General features: G+C 36.0%; 1 protein-coding gene across 2 annotated transcripts in view; it reads right to left on the bottom strand.

The window, feature by feature from the left end:
* LOC5576142 (protein goliath) overlaps positions 1-18,276 on the bottom strand; it is a 225,922-nt gene that overhangs the window by 95,580 nt on the left and 112,066 nt on the right. The window lies entirely within an intron of this gene.

The raw sequence follows: 18,276 nt of genomic DNA, 5'->3' as shown, positions 1-18,276 counted from the left end.
AAAGAAGCTTCCCAATAATTCACCATACATCCATCCAAGTATTTTCCAGAGATTTTTAACTTAAAACAGCATAAGCGATTCTTACAAGAATTGAAAAAAATATCGATAGATTTACTAAACAATTCTGAAAATTATTCTCGAACATCTGGAAAAAATCTAGAGAAATTCCATCAAGTTCAAAAATTTACTGCATATTTTTTCCGAATGTTAATTTAGGACTTCTAGAAATATATCTACTCTCCATATTTGGTTCAAAAACAACTCTAGGAAAACCTCAATATTTTTCAGGGATTTCTTCATAAACTACTCTACGATAAAATATCCGATTTATATCAGATTTAAAAAGTTTCGGAAGAACTTCTTAAACAATTTTTTTTATACTTTCAGCTCAAATTGAATTTGCAAAAATTTACTAAATTTTTGTCGGAAAATAAAACTAACACCATAAAACATCTAAAATTTTTGACGAAATCCGTGAGAATGTGCCTCTTAAAAAAGCTTATATGTTTTTTTTTTGTAGGATGTACTACAGAATATTTTGTTTTTTTTATTCGTTTTTTATGATAGACAATGAATTATGTCAAAATGGATGGAAGTTGCGATTCAAAGTTTCATGATAACAGAATAATGAGCAATTCTCGCTGAAACCAGGCCACCATCGGCTCCCATCGTTAGAATTCCAATTTTATGTCACTGATCGCTAGTTTTTAATAAAATTTAAAGGTGATCGTTTCGGATTTCTCAAATTGGTGGACCCCACGTACGCTAGCTAGCGAAACAGTTGGCGAAAAAGTTCATTTTTTTTATAAATCTTTGGTGTTTCTTCGCGTTATATTAATATGATATATCATATTTCCCTTGAAACACATAGCAAACTTAGTGGCATCGTATAGAGAAAGGATATAGCTTTAATTTGAAGCTAAAAACATTTTGGCGGCCATTTTGAATTTGGCTGTTATTTTGAATTACGTTAGAAAAACCGTTTTTTCACCATTAGCACCCCGCTAATGTTTTGTATAACAAAGAAACAAGTTTACAATTGTTGGTGTTTTATTCGAGTCGAGTGAAGAATGAGAGTATTATTATAAATATGGAAAAATCTGGCGGCAATCTTGAATTTTGACCCCATCTTGATTTTTAGTTGTAGCATGAATTTTTCACCTTGGTGGTACCGTAATCCGGGGTATCATTGATCAGCGGGGTAACATTGATCGGAATGACTCACCTCATCAAAAGTTTGCATTATCATTTATTGATGAAACATTTTCAAATCATGAACGGTGCTTCTGTTTCTTATATACATAAGCTAATAAAAGTTAATATTTTTGTGAAAATTGCGTTTACCTTATGCGTGAATTTGTCAACTTTTCAAAATAATTATTTTAATTGTTAAGGATGACACTACCGAAGATTCATGTCTCACATGAGTTCTGCAAACGATATAAGCAAGCAAAATGTGGTTCTTACTATAAATGACATCGCCGAAAACGATTCCATTGTCAAAACTTTTATAAATATGCTCAATTAGGCAACATTACTGAATTACTGTTAGGAATGTAAAATTCCCTTAGGAAATTGCCTACCTTTAGGCGTATTCCGTGGTTCGAGGTGTTTTTAATTTTAAAATAACTCAAAAAGTAAATGACTTGTAAGCGTTTTGTCTTCAAATTCGGCTTCAGGGGCCATGATTTAAGTAAGTAACGATATTTTCAGTATTACCGAACGTTGTTTATATAGGTGATCAATGTTACCCCATATCAACTAAATAAAAAAATCGCCTAAAACATTTTTTTTAACATGCTTAAGGTGATTATAAAACGAAGCCAAACTTTGAATTTTCAAGTGCACAAGACGAGAGTATCTGACAACAGATCACATAGAAAACCAATCAACTTGCTTGCTTCCTGGTGGTGACCAATGGGATAGATTTTTAACGCGGAGCGCTGTTTGGTTCTCAAGTCTTGTGCTCTTGAAAATTTGAGGTGTGGCTTCGTTCTATAATCACCTTAAATCTTTCAATAAACAAAATACAGTATAAAGTCTCGAGCTATGGGTGCCAGTACTTGTTTTAAAAATACAAAACCTGTAACATTTGCATTTTCAAACGAAATATTGAAGAAACATTCAGAAAAATGATCAATGTTACCCCGGATTACGGTACTCAAATAATGGGTCACTAGTTTTGTAGCCTATTTACTCAATTTTTTCTCAGATTTCTGATGGTGATCTTAGAGTTTAAAACAAGTGGTGAGCTAATGGTTAGAAAAACGATTTTTCTAACGAAATTTAAGATGGCGGCCATACTATTTTTAGCTTTAATTGAAAGAAGATATAGCTTTTTTACGATGCCACTAAGTTTGCTATGTGTTCTAAGAGAAATATGAGACACATCACGCGAAAAAATATCGGGGATTTATAAAAAATGGCTTTTTGAAAACTGTTTAGCTAGCTGACGTACGAAGTGTCCACCAGTTTGAAACGACCACCCTTAAGTTAAGAATTGCTTAGATTTAAATTGAGAAATTCAAGCAAAATCATAGGTGTTTAATAAATTTGCAAGAGGGTAGCCCAATGGGCCGAAGGTTGGCCTAATCGGCATAAAAATTGCCTTCTTGCATATTTCAAGTAAATGAATATTTGATCAAAATTTTGTTGGAACCGGGGTTGATGCATTACACGTTTGTATTTTTTTGTGGACACTTGGCATGGAAGCCCAATCAGTAGAGCAAAACAGAATCATTACAAGTGGTGTTATTTATTTTATTTCTCTGCTACAGAGTGTTTTATACTGATAATCCGTTAGAACAACAAAAAAACTAACAAAATATACACTGACTAAATTATAACAAATACTAATACGATTATTTCAAAATATGAACACATTTTGTAACATGCTCAACACTGTACTCAAAGTTGAGCATGTTACAAAATGTGTTAAAATTTTGAATTTGAGTAAATTTTAACTCATTTTTGATGCAACATTTTTAATAGTGTTCACACAACAAATCCGACTTTTCACCAGACTTTATGAAACTCGGGTCTGCAAAATGTCCGACATTGCCTTTACCATTGAGGCTATCAACGCACATGAGTGATGAGCTGACATTAATCGAAGCAGATCTACATTTTACAATTATTTCTGATCCAGACATCTTTTCTTCCTTTGCTCAGCATGAACGATCGTGCGATGATGGGTGGAGGGCAGATTAGTTCACAAAGGGGAAATATGGGCTAATTCCCACCTGATATGTCTACCAGATGTCTAGTTCAAGTTGGGTTAAATTGTGCCCGATGTCGGACCAATGTCAGGTAGACATTGGATTAAAGTTGGGTCTGTGTCAGGTCGGTAATCAAAGGGGGTAACCTATTTCGCATAAAGCCGTTTCGCATAAGGACGTGTCGCCTACGGACGATAGACATAATGGTCGAATCGCATAAAGCAGTTTCATATAAGAACAGGTAGCATTTTAAAGAAGGCATATAATCCTCATTTTGGCCAAATGTCCATTATGCCAAACGTCCGTATGCGAAACGTAATTATGCGAAACGTCTTTATGCGAAATGCCCAACCCCCGTAATCAAATTATATTTGGGCCGATACCGGTTTAAATACATCATGCGTCGATTGTAGCTATAAATCACAGGAGCCCTATCCCGACTAAGGGTACATAAGCAATAGTAACATAAACATAACAAAATGTGTTTTAATTTTATCAAAACATAAAAAACCAAGTAATAATGTTTGATAAAAAGTCTCAAAATTATAATACTGTCTAATATACGGGGTAACTTATTCAATTACAAGCTGTTCATAATAAATTATGACAATCCGATCAAAGCATGATGTTTGGTGCAATTGACAGAAAAAAAATGGTTTGATGTAAAACAAGCAAATTAAAAATGGACTCATGTCACAACGAGTTAATCTTTAATCACTTGCTATACCGTTTTGTCTCAAATTCCGAACAGACTCATATTCCGAACACTCGGTTTTTGTATGGCGATTTGGTTGAAATGTTTCGCTGAAATATGTCACCAAATTATCAGGAAATATCAGTACTTTGTGATTCAATTTAAACGTATTCCAATATTTTTTATACCTTGCGAGTAGTGATGATATTCTAGTTCGAGGCCAGTAGAACTAGCTCGGATGAATTTATTTGCGAAATTATTCATTTGAATACGATTTATTCGTGCTGTTCGGAATTTGAATCAAGGTGTTCTGAATCACTACAAGAATTACAGGATTTTTTTTTGGAGAATTGCTACAGGAAATATCTTGAGGAATCCGTGAGGTACTATCTGAATGTGTTCCTGAAGGAAGTTCTCTGGAGAAAACTGCAAGAATTCCTGATGCTTTTCCTTGGCTTCTTTGTTGAGGATTTCTGCAGAACCTGTAGGAGATTCTTGTACGAATATCTGGAACCTAAACCATGCACTCCAGGATTCACAGCGAGAAATCGTATACACAGATGTGCAGAAGTTCTAACTTGGGAAATTAAAGATTTATTCCAGGAGCTTCCAAAGATTTTACCTAGAATTTATTCATTACTTCATCTAGCAAGTAAACTTATGGGGATTTATTTTATTTCCGTACGGGTTTGGGCCGAAAGGTCTCAGATTTTCATGAAACTTTTTCCACAGGCAGGGCTCATCAATATATGAATAAAAAAAATTGAGAAAAATTCAGGGTCGCCTATTTTCCCCGAAAACTCAGTTGGAATTTTTTTGTTTTCCCCTGACACTACTTACTTTGAAAAATCATAACTCAAGAACGAAGCATCGTAGAAACAAAGTTTTTTTTTATGAAAATGAAAGCAAATTTTCTCAGGAATAAAAAATAAATATTAACTGGAAAAAGTTTTCTACAAAATTTTCCACCGTTGAGAAAATTCGTAAAGAAAAGCCGGAAACTGCTTCAACTCGGTGAAAATTAAAAAAAAAAATATTTTTGAGAAGGTTATTTCATTAGCTTTACGCTGATTTTTTTTTCGTTTTTGAGTTATGGCCAATTTTGTAAAAAATGTGCAAATGTGCCATTTTGAGCCTTTTCTTTGAAAAATCATAACTCAAGAAAGAAGCATCGTAGAAACAAAGTTTTGTTTTATGAAAATGAAAGCAAATTTTCTCAGGAATAAAAAAAATATTAACTGGAAACAGTTTTCCACACAATTTTCCACCGTTGAGAAAATTCGTAAAGAAAAGCCGGAAAAAAACTATGTTCCAATTAGTGGAAAACTTTCAAAAATATATTTTTGAGAAGGTAATTTCCTAAGCTTTAATCGCTGAAATTTTTGAAATGGTATTTTTTTTCGTTTTTGAGTTATGGCCAATTTTGTAAAAAAATGTGCAAATGTGCCATTTTGAGCCTTTTCTTTGAAAAATCATAGCTCAAGAAAGACGCATCGTAGAAACAAAGTTTTTTATTTTATGAAAATGAAAGCAAATTTTCTAAGGAATAGAAAAAAATGTTAACTGGAAAAAGTTTTCCACAAAATTTGCCACCGTTGAGAAAATTCGTAAAGAAAAGCCGGGAAAACTATGTTTCAACTCGTGTAAGATTTTCAAAGAAATAAATTGCAAATTTGCTTTCATTTTCATAAAAAAAAACTTTGTTTCTACGATGCTACGTTCTTGAGTTAGGATTTTTCAAAGTAAGTAGTGTCAAGGGAAAACAAAAAAATTCCAACTGAGTTTTCCGGGAAAATAGGCGACCCTGAATTTTTCTCAATTTTTTTTTATTCATATATTGATGAGCCCTGTCTGTGGAAAAAGTTTCATGAAAATCTGAGACCCTTCGGCCCACTTTGTACGGAAATAAAAAAAAATCCCCTTATGTGTTATCTCAATAAATTTATCATAATACTTCTCTGGGTATAAGGATGTTTTTTTTTCTACCAGAAATAAGAAACATATTATTATAATTTAGTCATGATGTTTTTTTATTCAATTTCTCTGTAATTTTCAAACATTAAAAATAAAAACAGTTTTCCAATTTATTCATTTTTTGAATTTTGTTGCTTATAACAGCATTTTCTAAATGAATCGTACCAATGTTTCTACGAATTCTTCCGAATAAATTCGGTTAAGAGTTGAGTAAGCAGGTGGTGAACATTTTCCAGAAGCTTATAGTAAGAATTTCTTCAAAAGTTCGTGGGGGATTATTAGAATCGAACCAAACAGATTAATTAGAAAAATTTCATGGAAAAATGAAAGGGTATGTGCCGATATTCTTTGAAAATCCCTAAGATAATATTTGAAGGTGTGATATCATTATATGATCCTACATCATGTTTAACTCAGTTTGATTTCAGGCATCCAACTGCCCCGAGCGAGTGGAATCATTTCAGCAATTCTTTTCAATCGAGATATCCAATCCTCAAAATAGCTTATGCCCTTATTCAACCGAGAGATTGGACCGTTACATATTGTTTAATTGGATGCAAAAAATAAGAATATTTATAAAACGTTGATGTGTTTGAAAAATGTCACAAATTTTCACTCTAGATAATTTTCGAGAATGCTTTTGAGACCATTTATCCGATCAAATATCATCAGTCTGAACTACAGATAAATTTTAGAAGTGATTTCAAGGCCTTTTTGCCTTAAAAATGGCCTAAAAGGCTTTTCGGTAAAACAAATTGTTGTTTCAGACACTCAAATTGATAAATTGGTCAAGTGGAAATTTAAATTTCAGAGATTTCTTTAGCGAGGTCTATGAGGAATACTCTAAAATGTTGCCATCTTCTGGTCTCGATTTTTTATGAAGTTTAAAAACGAGCATCGATGAAGAAAAGGTTAAGCCCTAAGGAATCCTTCGCTTTACGATGACTTCCTCGTTTAGTATTAAATAAGCATAACTTCTGTTGATGCAGTGTTAGCGTTAGTGTTAGCGTAGTTACGGTATACTTCGTAGATTGGATACTAGGTAGCAACATTAATGTTTCGTTTGATAATTTCATCCAGACCGCTTTCAGGCACAAGGCTGGGGAAAATCCTTGACCCAATCTTGGGCAATATTACCAAGCGCATGAATATTGCTATTTCTGGCCACGCCCATCTTTTCCGTAACTTGGGATAGGGGAAGGAAATGTTGATGCAGCACATACTTAATGAGAGGCCACCGACTCAGCGACGCCCTCATAAGTGCTACGGAGGAGGAGGTTGGGAAAGGTATTAGGTCATGGTTCGCCTGAGAGGCTGGCGATGGACCAGGGCGTTTGTTGTTTATAAGCCGGCAATTAGAAGAGAAAACAATGCTATCGACCGGAACGTACAAACCGAGCAACATTTTCATTTAATTCTGAAAACGAGCAACAACAAAAAAATAAACAAAAAACCAGCAAGAAAAAAAGAGCGAGCACAAATGTTGAGCTAGAAACGACAACACACAGCTAGTTTCCTGACAACTGACATGTTGGAACGCGTATATTGAACATACCTCCCGCACTACACATGGAAAATGCGAAAAAAGGCACTTCGTCATGAATGTCGGAACGCAAAACCATAACAGATTCTACAATGCTAGTTTCAAGTAATTGGAACAAACTCACCGGATTGATTTATTGTAATCGTTTGTCACCTCTGGATGCAAAAATACATTCCGTCCTAGATACGGCAGCTAAAATCTAGCTGAATCTCCGAACCAGAAACACACATCAAATCACTCACTGCACTTTCACTTTTATTCAGTGTATTTTTCTTGTACATAACAAATTAATTAAAACTCAGTTTAAAGATAGAAATAGGCAAAATTATACAGATTTTTGACAGCAGACCATAGCTTCTGTTGATGCAGCGTTTAACACAATTCCAGCGTTTAAAACAATTCCGGCCCCACTGCTGGAAAAGTCACCAATACTACCACACAACATGACTGCTTATAGTCACCGTCGCGAGTGTTTACTCTCCGTAAAAGCGAAATTGGAATTTGAAAAACAAAGCCAGTTCAACGCGATTTGCAAGGTTTTTTCGGTATTTTAATTAAAGTTATAGAAAATTTATATGTGTGCGGTTGTAGTGATTACATTTGTATCGATTTTTACTTTAAAATTATGCGTAAAAATACAGTGACAACTTTGCTGCTAAAATGATGCCATCAAGAATGGAGGAAGAAGCTGAAAGAAACAAAAACTGTGCATGGTTTGAAAAATGCACGAGCTACGTCTCCTAACTACGATTGTGCACTAAATTTAGTTTCAGTGGGTAGAATATAACCATGTGTGCCAGCTATAGCAGTTTCGCATCACAATCTAAAGGTAAGAACCGTAAAATTCGATTCACAAGTTTGCATATTTTTGTCCAAACCAAATGTATGGCAAGAGGGGTAGAAAGGAGGGGAAGTGCGGTAGGTGCCATGTTAGACGCCATTTCTGGTCTTGCTTTATAATGTCCTTTTAAAGAATTGAAATCGATCTATTTTTGTCAAAGTTACAGCATTCCAAAGATGGCCCAATTTTTGCCTGTCCCAGTTATTTTGACAACCCCCTGTACGTTTCTTGAATGCTTTCTGGATAGTTTCAGTTATGATTCATTCCAGGTCTCGAGGCTCTTTGAAGTTCAATTTTTTTTTTAGTCATGGTATTAAAGAAAGAAAAATTGACGGCATGTTAGACCACCAGTTCCATCAAATCTCAAAGTATGGATGCAGGTGAAGAAAGAGGCACGTATTGGTGCTAAGCTAGTGCTTGTTGAGGATATGTTTGAAGTTGTTGAGGAATTTGTTTAGGTTGTAATCTTTATGATATGTGGAATGATGTTTTCCTTGAAATAAAAAACAAAAGACTTCACACAGAAAAAAATCCGTTCTCGTATCCGTGAACAGCAGGCGTGAACTCGTCAACAACAAAAATACACCGTGAACTAGATCATGTATACGAGACCAATCATGGTAGTTCACGGTGTATTTTTGACAGTTCACGTTTTCCAGAACGCTTTTTTGAGCGTGCAGGCTACAGTTATCTACGTAAATAAAGTGGGAAGCTAGAGGAAAGCAGACCCGAAAGCATCTAGTGTTTTCGGCAGTTCACTTGAGGCGAGTGTCGAAAGCAAAAGTTGATAAAGTGATATTTTGCAGGAAAGTTAACAAAGTATGGCCAATGACCGAGCTTTACAATATACTTCGTTTTTAGTGTGGAGCACTCTATACATCCATCTGAGGTATCTATATCAGAACGGAAATAATTTAGCACAAACTATTGTCAATTAGAATCGTGGTAGACTTTCAAAGAGGATCCCAAATAGATTTCCAGGAAAACATGCCATTGAAAGTGCTATAGAACTTTTTCAAAACAATCCTGAAACAAAATCTTGGAATATTATCGGAAGAATAGGATTGTATCCTTTGAAAAGCGGCTGAAGAAATTCCTGAAAAAAAGGATCAATTAAATCCTGGATGAATCTTTAAGAGATTTCTTGAAAGTAAACAAAAAACTTTTGGGAATGCCTGGAGAAATAACTGCACACATTACTTAAGAAATTGTTATTCTCGAAAGTATTCTTAGAGGAATTCATCCCATAGGTTGAAGAGGTTCACAAAGAAATACTTGGTTGATTTCGTCGAAAATTTGTCTGTAGCAGCTTCAGGAGAAATTCATGAAAGAACGTCTGGTGAAAAAGCTGAGTAGTTTCCCTGGCTAACGTTAAGAATTAATTTTGGAAAATTTTCAAAAAAATTCGTAGATTCGAAAAAAAATCGAATAGTAATTCAGGAAGAAATTACTGACGATTTTACATGAAATCTGCAGGTTAAAATCTACAAAGAATCGCTTAAAAAACTGAATTGATTACAGTCAAATTTCCTGAAAGATTCTTTAGTGAAATTCATAGTAGAATTTGAAAAATTACTGGCTAAACCTAAGAAGCAATTGTCGAAGCAAAATAAAAAAAATCACAAAAGGATTTTTTAGCGGAAGTTTGGAAAAATAAATTTCAAGGGTATTTGAGTGAAATTTTGAAACCCTTAATTATTTTTGAAACATTGGTTGAATCATCAGAGAAACTTATAGAAGACTCGGTAATGAAATTGATGATCGAATTTTTGTTGGAATCCTTGGAGGAATTCCAATAGTGGAATTAGGAAGTATTCCTAGCGGAATTCTTGTAGTAATTGCGAGAAAGTATGCAAAAGACTTCTCACAACACTGCTTGCATTTAAGTGATGTATGATAAATGTAATACTTTGACAGCAACATTCCCTGCAAACCAGTCTACGCCACAACCCAGATCTAACCCACAGCGAAGCAAAGTGCTCTTTGTTCGTTTGCACGGTCTGTTGCATAAGAAACGATGACTGATGATGGGCGGCTTAGAGAGTGCCTTCGTCATCGTCATCGTTCATAGCGGCCGAAGCCGTGTCAAGGGAAGCGCGATGTGATTGAAGTAATGTAGTGATTTGTTGGATAACTTCTGCCTGTTGCCCCTGTTGACGGTTAAGTTCACCGGGATAATAGACTTCTGTTCGGTGGACATTCCAGGTAGAACTTTTGCTCGGGGACACTAATCGGATTAGGTGGTTGTATGAGTGAAGCTTTCTCGACGGGGACAAAGAATTGCGATGCAGTGGAAATGTCTTTATATAGTTTGAATTGACTATGTAATGCATTGAGATTACGAGTATTACACACGATACAGTTTTAATTTGCAGTAATCCAACTCTCTATAATTTGATATGATCGTCTTCTTCTTCTTCTTGGCATTAACGTCCTCACTGGGACAGAGCCTGCTTCTCAGCTCAGTATTCTTATGAGCACTTCCACAGTTATTACCTGAGAGCTTTCTTTGCCAAAGTTGCCATTCGCATATCGTGTGGCAGGTGAGATGATACTCTATGCCCAGGGAAGTAAAGGTAATTATCATTACGAAAAGACCCTGGACCGTCCGGGAATCGAACCCAGACACTTTCAGCATGGCTTTGCTTTGAAGCCACGGACTCCAACCACTCAATTTCTATCCTACGACAAAAAACCCTTCCTCCTTTTCGCAGAGGTCAGTACTCCTACGAGATCAAACTGAAGAAATATCTCCACAACACACTCATCCAACTCAAGCCCACCGGGCGTAGGCTAAGTGACCGCCGATAGAGTACCCTTCGATTGCACACGGTTTCGCACATATAAAGAAATCAATTTCTCGCTTCGGAAAGCACATCCAGCTCCGGCCCTCACTACAACACCGGTCCGGCCCCCCTTTTCCGATCGTTGTCGTGTCCGTGACCGTGGTATTGAAATGATTCAAAGTCAGGTTTCCTTCGCCACCGACGTCCTCGTCATGTAAACTAGGGTGTCTTGAAATTTAGCTTTATCAGTAAAATTGAGGTATCAACCAACAAATGGTAAGCCAATTTTTTCATCATATGAACCATTTTTTTTAAAACCTTGGGTGTTTCTGTTAGAAAATATACTTTCATAGCTGCCTATTTGCCTTTTCAATGCACTGGGCAGCAAGTTAATTTGCATTCAACTGACAAAGCTAGAGAATATTTTCTAAATATTAATCACAAAAATCCTTTCATACAAATTCCTCTCGTATTGAAATTGGTTCCATCCATACAATAATTTTCATGCAAAACTTTTTAGCTATCATTTGGCGGTTGAGACCTCATTTTTAGGGGCCTTCCCTAGCCGAGTGATTAGAGTCCGCGGCTACAAAGCAAAGCCATGCTGAAGGTGTCTGGGTTCGATTCCCGGTCGATCCAGGATCTTTTCGTAATATAAATTTCCTTGACTTCCTTGAGGAGAAGAAGAAGAAGAAGACCTCTTTTTTAAGTGAAATGTTGTGCCACCCTAATGCCCACTCAATCGGTCGACCGCCGCAGTAAAAGCCGGTTTCCACTTTTTCTATGATGGGCAAAGGAAAAATGCCTACAAAGTCGCGAGAATGGCGTGTGTGTTACGGGCTGAGCACACCGACTGGGTAGACTGCCGGCGTGTTTGGTCTTGGGGATGCCGGTTTTGTGCTGAATTGATGCTGCTAGCTGTTATAGAGAGAAGGAAGCTCGAAAGAGTCGACCAGCTTGATGATGTTGATTCACCGACTGCAAAACCGCGCGCGCGTTTGAGTAAACTCAAAACACGTATCCTATATGTGCACAACATGCACTCTAGAAGAGGTCTTCTACGAATGGACGCGGGGAGAAAAGGGTCATTGAATGCAGCAAGGTTAATTTATATTTTGCTATTTTCATTTCGCGAAGCAATGCACGCGAGAAGCCATCCGGTACTTCATCTCTCCCAAACATGGCAGGAAAGGTTGTTATACTATTTGTGGGATGCCTCGAGGCTAAGAACTCGGACGGCATTGGAGTCGAGACTGTTGTTTGTAGGATCAATAAAGAAACTTGGAAATAAATTTAGTTGATTCGATGGGTAAAAATGGACCAGGAAACAGAAGAGTAAGTGAAACAATATACATATTGGTGTAACAAAAAGATCAAACCAGACACTGACCAATAAAACAGATAAAATGATAAACTTAAAAGTACAGAACAACAGTAAAAAATATGAAATTCTATTTCCTTATTTATTTTATCAGATAACTCATCAAAAAATTTCTGCTGTTGGAATTATTTTGCGAATTATTCCATTAGTGATGTTTGGCAATCAAATAACGAATGACAAAAAATTTGAACTTATTGCGAGTCAATTTTTGCTAGTCAGTTTGTAGCAAATTATCTTGCTGCCCAGTGCATTGAAAAAACAAAGAGGCAGTTATGAAAGTATATTTACCAAGCTGTGTTTTAACAGAAACACTCAAAGTATCAAAACCTTTTGTTTTAAATGACGAAAAAAGTTGATATTTTAACTATGAATGATGATTGCAACTCTACCACATGCTCCATCCCGTCGATTATAACGATGAACAAAAAAGTTTAGATCTCTTTTAAGTTTGGATCCAGGTTCCAGCTAAGCTTAAGTAATAACTTCTATATGTTTCTTATTTTACCTGTTCGAAAATTTAACAGCTCGTCCTTATAATCATTCAAAGCACGAGTTTTCCAATTTAAAATATTTAAAAAAAATATTTGGGACCATTTGAGAACTAATTCAATAACAATTTTATTAGTAAAGTTTTCCAGCATTTCTAATTTAACATGGCTGAAGCAGATCAAGTTAAAGTGAAATCCACAAACACAATTATCATTTGATTACGTTTTGGAAATGGATCCGAATACAGTATCAAATATTTTGGCTTGAAATACTCAAGCTGGAACAAATTTAATCTTTTGTGTGGGCAAATTCCATTAAACAATCAAATCACATTGATGTGATGTATTACGATGACTCCATCGAATGAGCTTTATTTTGCATGTTTGATCTTTATAACCCATGAAAACTGTGTTCCACTGGATGTTTACAACTGTAGAAATTCGATATATTCAAACGAGCACATTCCTGTCGGTATTTAAACATTTGTTCATTCGCTCATACTTTACGCAAGTCGTCGTCGTCATCATAAACAGAAAACACGATTAACGATTGAAGCTTCGATAGACTTGCTATGTTTTATTTAACACCTCGTAGAAGACACCAACAGCGAAGGATCATCACTTCTAAAGTAGACGTATTGCATTGAGTGACCACTCGGATGCTAAATAAATTGAGTCACTATGATAGTTAGTCAATTTTCTCACTTGGCGATTATGTGCTGCCGTTGGTTGATGCTATTTCAGCGATTCACGCTGTGAAGAGATTTATGCAATTGCACCTTTCCCCCACTTCTGTCAAATCCATCATGGCTTGAAGTGGGTGGAACTTACTTACTTTTGATGGCGCTTCGTCCTTCAAGACAAGACCTGCACCACAATGTTACGCCAACTAGCTCGGTCCACGGCTGCTAACCTCCAGTTTCTCGATCGCCCAGCACTTCCAAGATCCTGCTCCACTTGGTCAAACCACCTAGCTCGTTGCGCTCCTCTTTGTCTAGTATCGGCCGGATTCGTGGTCCGGCATTGTCACAACATACCCTTCAAGCTTTGGTGAATTTATGTATACTGTGTTCACCGTAGAGTTGCTTCAGGCTCGTGGTTCATTCTTCTCCTCAATACGCCGTTCTCACATACTCCGCCAAAGATCGGCCTAAGCAAACGTCCTTCAAAAACTCCTAGCGCTTGTAGGTCCTCTTCGAGCATTGTCCACTTCTTATTCCCGTAGACGACTACCAGTCTTATCAGCATCTTGTACATGGTACACTTAGTACCGAAATGAAGTTTACCAGACCGCAAGGTTTGTGGAATCCGTAGTAATCACGACTTCCAGCAATGATACGTCTTCGAATTTCTCTGCTGTAGTTGTTATCCGACGTTACCAATGATTCGAGGTAGATTCGTCCAACACCTCGAACATCATCAGCAGATATTTTGTCTTCGACGTATTTACCGTCGTCAGCGAAACAAATGAACTGGCTGGATTGATTGAAGGTCGTGTCACGCATGTTGAAGCCCACCCGTTTCATAACACCTTGTAGCGCAATATTGAACAGGAGGCAGGAAAGGCCATGTCGAAGTCCTTTGCGTGTTTCAAACGGGTCCGATAATGCACCCGGGGCTTCGGTGAGCTCTTCCTCATCCGGCAACGCTGCTTCAAGGTTTTGCGCGTAATCAGTTGCGACTTCGGGTAGCACGAGTCGTTCCAGATCGTACCGTGGCGGGCGTCGGTACCGAATGTTGTTCACAACAGAAAGACTGTGGCGCACTTTAACCATCACAAGGATAAATGGTGGTTTAATATTCATCCAACGGAAAATTGAGCCTGTGGATTACCATAATGTCCTCCACAGTATTATGCCCTTCAAGCACAAGCCGATAAATTGTTCAGCCAACCTTTTCTTTCTCCGAGATAAACGGCTCCCTTATAACTAAGCCTACATTATTCAGTATATTCTGTTCTTTTTCGTCATTGGTGTGCTTCTATAGACACCAAACTGTTTTGTTACTATTTTTTTACGGTGAGATTGCGCAGTCTTGCGAAACTTGAGTAGTGGTCAGAGGCGTCTCGTACCAAAACCAACAACCTTTACAACAACAAGATAAATAATTTGGTTATTAACAGTAAATTGCTGATTAACTGGATAATGCACGTTTCAGCTACAAAACATATCAGAAATAATAAAATGTTTCAATGTGCAAATATGTATGAATTCTTGCATTTAGTAAGATAACTGCAGTGATCGATTTTTTTCAATTTCCTGGTTCGTTTTACTTGACTTGAAAATATTTTTAGCTGCATATTAATCTTGTGTATCTGACAGAAATTTACAAAAGAAAACACCATTTTTTAAAAATAATTTGCATCAAAGTTGCGTACTATTCTTTGCTAAATGACATTAAGTGCACTCGTTTTCTAAACATCACTCAGAATCGCCAATCAAATCAGCCAAAGTTGCGAATGAACTAGAAAAAGCTACAAAATTGAATTCCAGAAACAAAATGGTTGACCATTACCTTAAACAGCAACAAAAATTGTAAATACGCAATCAATCAAAAAAAAAACTCTAGCTGATTTTAAATTTAAGGGAGTTGAGATGTTTTTCATATTAATGGTTTTAAATGAAAGCCTTTACTCTTATTTTTTTATTTCTGTCTGTTTTTTTTCACAAACGAATACTTTGCAATACATAGTACTTACATATTTTCTATGGAATAAGGAGATTGTTTTTGGTTTAATTCATATTACGGAAAAGGTTTCTGCAAGTGCAGTAACATTATGGAGAATATACGTCATTAAAAAGAATATTGGTTTTAAAATTAAGCTCATCTGAAGTAAATGTTGGTTTCAGTATGCATGAATATTACTAAAACGACGAATAAAATTAAGTTTCAATTTCGTGAAATCTATAGAGGATAACTGAGATTGGTGTCAGCCACAAAAATTCAATAAGGTGCAGACAGTGCTAGAAAAGTTCGCATCACGAAGCAGCTCACGAGTGTATACCAACGCATAACAAACATCACAGACTCGGGATCTGGCTAGGTGTGAGTAAGCCCGCACCCGTCTGCTCGGGAGAACATGTCAAAAGAAGTAGCAACAAGCTCGCGAGCGTTTACTCGCGAGTAACCGAGCAAGGTGTGATTTATTATGGTTTTGACAGACAAATTAATTGTATAACCATCATATCGATAGTAAACTACTAGTTTGTAGTCAAAAGCCCTTGAAAACCATAAATCTCGGAGGGTAAGCAGCTTTTTTCCCAAAAGCACAATATGACTCTGAGCAGCTCCGAACACGTTCGCGAATCACTTTTTGCTTCAGTTACTCGGGAGTCGACAGATGCGAGTAAGCCAGCGCTCTGACGCTCGGGAGCGTTTGGTTTTGTTTTTGTTCCAGTTCAGATGAAGCGTTCGCCACTTTCCATCACTGGGTGCAGAACCACTTTGACATGGGGGATGTTTCTCAGTCCAATGTTTAGAAACTGATTCTGTACGACACATATTGTGGCCAAACTCAAGCTTAGTATCTTTAAAAACACTGCCGAAGTGAATCAAAAGTGCCACGAATAGGATCTGGCTCCCTAATAAACATTTGTGTAAAAATGGTTATGATTAAAAATTTGATCAACTTTTACGGAATACGGGCGATACCATTCCTTAATAAGCTTATTTTTTTCAAAAAAAAAGTAGAATTTCAGCAAATTGTTAAAAAGAATTTCTGAAAAAGCGAATTTCTCAATAGTAATTAGCAAATCGATGAAAATATTATACAGAGCTGTTTGTTTGGCCTATTATTACATGATAATAAATCTTCGAGCTGTTTAGTAGAATACCTATAAGTAGATGAAAAAACCGAATTTAGTACTATACCGTCAAACGGGGCTTCTTTTGACATTATTTCCACATTCTTTAACTTTGAGGATTTGTAACTCTTAGAATTATGGATAGATGTTGATAATTTTTGCCTATTTTTAAGTTGTAGATGTACGTAACAAAAGTGCAAAATATGAGGCAAATCCATCGAGAAATAACAAAAATGCTTGAATAGCGAAAAAAGTGTGTCCTTCAAGACAAAAAAGGGGCTACTTTGGACATTTTCACAATTTGCTAATGAAATGATTTTTCCTTATTACTTTCAAACTGATTTAATAAATTGTCGTCCACTGTGATGTTATGGAACGTTTTTCATTGATAAACTTAATGTAGAAAATTGCAAAGCTAGAATCAATTACACATATATAACAAATTTCAACGAAACATGCCATTCACTATTCTCAGTTTGCAGTATGAAACTTAAATTTTCATCTTCCTCTTAAATTTAACTATCAGTTACGAATGCTCGATTTTCAAGTTGACATAAACGAACGACGTAACTACTAGGTACTGCGATGATAAATAAATTATGTACAGAAAAACTCTTTTTTTTCTATTCTTACGAACGATATGTTGAAGAATCACATTAATACCGGAAACTAATTTAATACCAGTAAGTAATTTTCATTAAAAACGCAATCTATGAAGTAAAGTTTAGCAAGATTGTAAAGAAGTAAGTTTGCTTTTGTAATATGCTTTTTTGCAATTTCTCATCGTAATAGGCTGTTTTTCATCATGCCAATATGTCATGAAACGGCCTACTTTCCTGCACTGAAGTATGCAGTGCGAGAATAGTCGTTACCTAACTGAAACCAGTGCTGTAATGATTCATTACGCAACGCTTTCTCATTACGCAACTGTTTTGAGTTGCGTAATGAATCATAACACAACCATTTCTCAAAAATTGTAAAATAATGGTGAATGCATTGCGATATAATTTCTGATACCCTCAAGTGGTCTTCTACGAAATTGCAAAAAATGTTGTACGTAACTCGTTGCAGAACTCGATTTTCATAGCACTCGTCGTAATTATCCTACTCGGCAAGCCTCGTAGGATAAAATTACAACTCGTGCTGTAAAAATCATCATTCTGCACCTTGTTCCGTAAACTACTATAAGCTTCTTAGCAGTTTAGAGCTGGCTTAAGAGTAGTTTAATGTAGGCATTCGAAGGATTGCAACTACAAATCCATGTAAAATATGACAAAAAATAGTTTTTTAGAGATTATGTTGTGAATTTGGCATTAGTACGTATGTTTTATGTCTATTCTTTTTTACAAACATTTTTTTTAAGTTGTAAAATACACTAATCAAAACATCGTAATAAAATAAAAGTCGCAAAAATAAGACCTTTGATGAATTATTTTAATAAAACAACAATTTTAAGCAAAACAAATCACAAGATTTTCATGAAACATGACGATTCGATAGTTTTGTGATGCTCCCAATAAGTTTCCAAGACATGGGTAAAATTCAAAC

Source organism: Aedes aegypti, chromosome 3 (assembly GCF_002204515.2).
Source record: "Aedes aegypti strain LVP_AGWG chromosome 3, AaegL5.0 Primary Assembly, whole genome shotgun sequence".
NCBI classification, from domain to species: domain Eukaryota; kingdom Metazoa; phylum Arthropoda; class Insecta; order Diptera; family Culicidae; genus Aedes; species Aedes aegypti.
The sequence above is the reverse complement of the archived record's forward strand: the minus strand, read 5'-3'. Positions and strand labels throughout refer to the sequence as shown.